The sequence below is a fragment of the Lathyrus oleraceus genome, chromosome 6, assembly GCF_024323335.1.
Source record: "Lathyrus oleraceus cultivar Zhongwan6 chromosome 6, CAAS_Psat_ZW6_1.0, whole genome shotgun sequence".
NCBI classification, from domain to species: Eukaryota; Viridiplantae; Streptophyta; class Magnoliopsida; order Fabales; family Fabaceae; genus Lathyrus; species Lathyrus oleraceus.
Genome location: NC_066584.1, coordinates 472,206,060 through 472,211,631, shown reverse-complemented (window position 1 = coordinate 472,211,631; position 5,572 = coordinate 472,206,060).

Sequence of the window (5,572 nt, the reverse complement as noted above, 5' to 3'; positions counted from 1 at the left end):
ACCATAATTTTGCCATTACAAGGGTCAGGATTGGCCGTTAACAATTTGGGTCGAAGAACCCAACCCCCGAGGGTGGGATTTTCTGCCCAATTACCCGCTTTCACAACCAATAATCTTTCTAATCTTTAATTAATTAACCATTATGTTGCTATTGTCTTTCATTGCCTTGTCTCTTCATTATCTCAAATCTAATAGTGAGACCAACTTTTATGATTTTGATTGTTATGGTCGTTACACCATTACTGCCTTGTTCTTCAGTCTATATTTCACCCACATAAATTTCATCCTAAATCCATTGTATGACTCAAATTTTAGTTAATTTATTGCCTTATAATTGAGCCAACTGTTGGAGTAAGCCCTAATAACCAATCAATATTATTTGTATTTACTTTAGTTCATAACCTTGTGTAGTCTTATATTTATAAAGAACCTGGTTAGGGGGATGACTATAGGCTGCCTTCAAGTGAAGCGTCAATCATATATCGCCCTTAGGGAAGTACCATCTCACCCTTAAAGCTTCCTTATCACACATTTGCGGGAAATATGGGATAATATGTTTTTGGGGGTAAATAGAAGTCAGGGTATATAACCGACTAGCGTCCTCCTTGGAAATAGGGATTCAATGGTCCACCATTGACTAGGTGGGCAATGACCTTTTCCCAAGAAACCCTATTCCCATAGCCTTTATAAATAACTCTCCCCCAATGGGAGAGGTCAAATCTTAATTGAGATGAATATTACTCAAAGCACAATATTTCACACCTAGCCTATCATCTTACATGAGCAGGGCCTTTTAAGCCACCTAAAACACCACCGTATAAGGCTTCTCAGCGCCGTAGGTAAACCCTAACCATCATACAATGTAATATACCCACTAAGGCCTTTAAGCATCTCTGTCTTTTATAGGGCTGACACGTTCACCTGTACTTTTTGACAAGTACAACTTGAGATACATATTCCCTTGAGAGATTCTGGGGAAGCCATGAGATATTACATTTGCTGCAAACACCCGTTGTAGCGGGAAATTCATGATCATCAGGCTATTGACAAGCTAGAGATCAATTAACAAGAGTCGCCACCGCGCTTTTATTGTTTCCAAGGGAAAAGGGAAAAAGTACGAACAAAACCCAAATAGTAAGAAGTTTTCAAATAAAAACTAATAAAAGTCAGAGATCATAGGTAAGGGGGTTGGTTTCATAGAGGGGAGATGTTAGCACCAAAAGTGTCATAGGTACTCCTAGGGAGCCCTTTTTGTGTGCATATGTACTTGGTATAAAGTGATGTTTACAAACAAATAGAATGGAGGGATGAGAAAAGAATTCATTAATTACATTTTTTGTGTTTGACAAGACCTTCGGTCTTGTGCCTACGTACCAACATATGAATGAGGGATCAAAACCTCGTAGTTCATGCTATAAATTTCAAAAATAAGTGTGTTGGTTTTAACAAAATTTAAGTTTGAAAGGCACAAAGGCCTAAAATGGTTTGAGTGAGTTAGTTCTTTTTGACTTTTTGAAAGTTTAAGTCAAGTATGATTAAGTTTATTTGCAAATTTGATTTAAGAAAGTAAGTTTGAAAATGCAATGGCATAAGGCCAAAGTTTCTATCTTTTTTTGCAAAAAATGGTCAAAGTTTAGAACAAAAGTAGTTCGCACAAAGAAGGTTTTGAAAATGGAGGGAGTGATTTTGAAATTAAAGAAATGGGGAGAAGATGAATAGACTACCCTATGTATAAGAATTTAAAAGTTTAAAGTTGAAAAGATCTGACCAAATGGGAGCAATCCAATAGACAAGTATGTCAATGGAAACCCAAAATTCCCTTGGACTTTTAGAATCAAGTCATACACAAATGCACAGTTATATCAATCTTGAAGAGCAAAGGCATCAAATAAAGATGGCCTCATCCAAGCTTTACCCACTTCAATGATCTTCTTCAAAACAACCGATGTAGCAGATGAATTCCACAAGTCACAAGTTCAACGTAACAACTCAACAATGATCAATTTTTAGATGAAACTAGAGAGATCTTCAAAGATGTATCAGATGAATTCAAATTGCAAGTTCTTGGTTCTTCAACAAATTGGCATTGGCCAAGTCCATTAGCAAAGGAATGTTGCCTAAACTCTAAGTCCAATTGGGCAAGATCAAACCAACAGTCCACTCAAAAAGTCTTTTAGGGTTTTTGTTATTATTATGTACATTAATGGTCAAAGACCAAACAAGCAAACAAAGAATACACAAAACAAAATAATATCACACAATATGGTCCAAGTGGACAAAGTGAAATTTACATTAACATAAACAACTAGAATGATATGTATAATGACAAATGATAATAGAATACTAAAAATAAATTGCATTAAAAGTAAAAGCTTGAAAGTAAAAGTTAACAGTTAGTAAGTTAGTAGTTAGTTTTGTTTTGCTTTTTGATTTCAAGACATTCTTTGGAGAACACTCAACCCACTTGCCACAATCATGGATCCTTGAACCAAAACATCTTCCAAAGGAAGGAAAGAAGACCAAGTTTCCACACAATACCATGGAAGAGGGGAGACTTACAATCTCACTAACTAGAATGCTTATGCCTTTTATGTCACAAATTCAACGCTATGTTAAGCAATCATAATTGGACTTATGTAGAATTCACAACTATTTGAGGTCGGGCAATAAACTTTTGGTGTTAATGCATGTTGGAGACATAGTATTAAGAACTATGCTCATTAAACATACCACACATAAAAAATATGCAAAAAGTGTGGCCTAATCTCATCCATACTCATGTTAATCTTTCAATCAACTAGCATTAGGACTTTGAGATGTCATTGGCCAAATGGAAATGAATGGATGAAGAAGGGGAATTAGATGAAGAGGGAAAGGGATGAATGAGATCACAAATTGGTCAAAGGAGGACTTTTACTAAATTAATATTATTCATTCATTTTGGGAGATGGAATGTACATTCCATCAATCCCCTAAACCCAATAATATTAACTTGACAAAGTCAAATCAACCTTGACCAAGGCCCAACAACAAATAAGGAACTCAATTAAGTCAATACAAATGGTCAACACAATTAAAATGACATTTATTCAATTAAAAATAGTAAAATAATGCATTAAATTCAAATATGTTTTATCCAAATCCTAAAATCTCATCAAAACACCAAATAAATGGCCATGAGATTTATCATAGGTCAAACAAGGTCAAAGGACCTTGGAGAAAAAATTTCATAATTTTTGGACACTTAAAAATATTTTTAAACAATTAAAAACAAATGAAAAATCAATTAATTCATGAAAAATATTAATAATGATCCAAAAAATATTTTTAATTCAGAATTTGAAAGAGAAAAATATTTGATTTTTTTTTGTGAAAGTCCCATATTTTTTGGATCAATATTAAATTTATTATGAATTATTGAAGAAAATGGAATTAAAATGAAATTCAGAAAATCCAAAAATACGTGGACCATCAGATCTCCCTCATTAATTGAGGTGGCAAATCTGATGATCCAAAACATGCGTTCCACCAATGTCCTAGTCAAACACATTGTAACATGAGTAATCACAAGGCACAATCAAGATTAAAACGTGAGAATTATATCCCATGGTCCAGATGCAAGCCACATCATCGCCGGAGCCAGAGCTCCGGTCATCTTCCCCGGTGAGCTCCACTAGACTGGTCAAGATGAACCATCACTAAAATTCAAAACAGGGACATGATTTTAAAGAGAAAACATCATTGAGCACGAATATCACCTCCAATTCCTCTAATTCCAAATATATTAAGAGATATGTGGAATTAAAAAATGAGGTTCATGATCTGAGTTGCTTCGATTTGACCTCAAAGCAACTCAAACTCCTTGCCTACATTGGTAGGACTTCAGACAACTCAAGAATCAATGGAATTGAGCAACAAATTAAGAGAATCAAAGAGTTTAAAATTTCTACAAATTACCTTCAATGGAGGTCTGAGCTTGCTAGATCTTGATCTGAATAATGTTTGGCTTCACGCCACTTACTTGTAGGAGAGGAATGGAAAGGTTTAGAAGCAATGGACTCCTGGAGAATTGAATTCCAAAACAGTGGAGATTTAAGCTCAAATTCAAATGAATTTATCAGGGTTATCCTCTTAGAGTGAAGGGTTTTCAATGGAGATTTAAAGCTGGCGCCATGTGTCTGTTAATTTTGAGCATAAGGGCCTCAATTTATAGGGAAATCAAATGATATTTGCACACTCTTTCCACTTTCCAAATTTGGTAAAATGATGATGCCATGCTGCATGGGCGTGCATAGGCCCATGGAATGATGGTTTTAAAGTCCAAATGAATGATCAAATACTTTGAAGATGGATTGAATTGCAAGGTACATGTGCATTGTCACTTGAAGATTGATCCATGCCAAATGAGATCAGCCTGTTTAAGCCATGCGCAGTCTATGCATTTCTCATCCAAAATGAATGAATTTGAGCTATTTGGAAAGATGAGATCAAGAGGAACAAGTTTGATGTTGAACACTTTTTCATTTGGAGCTTGGAACTTGGAGATATTTGAGGTGGAAGTTTGGAAAAATTTGACATATCAAAATTTTTCTAAGTGTCAAGCCATATGTCTCAATATTCTACCTTACTTAACTTTTCATAGGAGCTTCAAATGAGAAAAGTGTATTCATAAAAGTTGTAGCTCTCTCAAATTACTTCAAAATGGTCACCAATTTCATGTCATTTGGATTTGAAATGATAGAGTTATGCATTTTTGAAGTTTGGAAAATCACTTGGTCAATGGTATAGGTCAAAAGTGACCTATAATGTAGCCTCATATCACATGTTCAAATAAGTTGAATTAGCTCCCACTCCAAACATCAAATCTTAATTAGACACATTGAATTTAATCGTGCAACTTGGAAATCTTTCATCTCATAAAAATTGAGCAAGTTATGGCCTTGGGAAGTTGACTTTTAAATTAGGGTTTAGACAAAATGATCTATAATGTTTCAACATAGGAAATGATTTTCCAAGAAAAACTAGCTCTAGATCTCAACATGAAAGTTGTTTATAATGTCATTTAGAGTAAGTTTTCTCTTGGAATCACTTTTATATGGTGAAAATTGTAGGAGATAGGGTCTAAGGAGACCCAGTTTTGATAAGATGAATTCATCTGTCCAACCACCATCAACCAACTTGCTAATTTCCAATTCTATTGACTTTCTTGGCTCATGGTAGGTCATATATGCATAAGATGATGAAATTTGAAGTGTCCCTTGAGAAACTTGATCAATTGGTGAGATAGCTTGTTGGAGAAGTTACTCAAGATACCTAGTCAAATTAGGGTTTCCAAGGCAAATCACCCTCAAACTCTTGAAGAAAACTTGATCCATATAACATGTAGAGAACATTGGGACTCATATATAATACTCATAACCATTATTGTATCAATTCTTGGTTGTGCTCTTTGTTCATGAGAGTCTCAAACCTTAGATATGATCAATGAATCAATGAGATCATACCCTACCTACAAAAGAGTTAGATAGATACAAAGGTATATTTTTGGTATTTTTGTTAGTAAAATGATAAT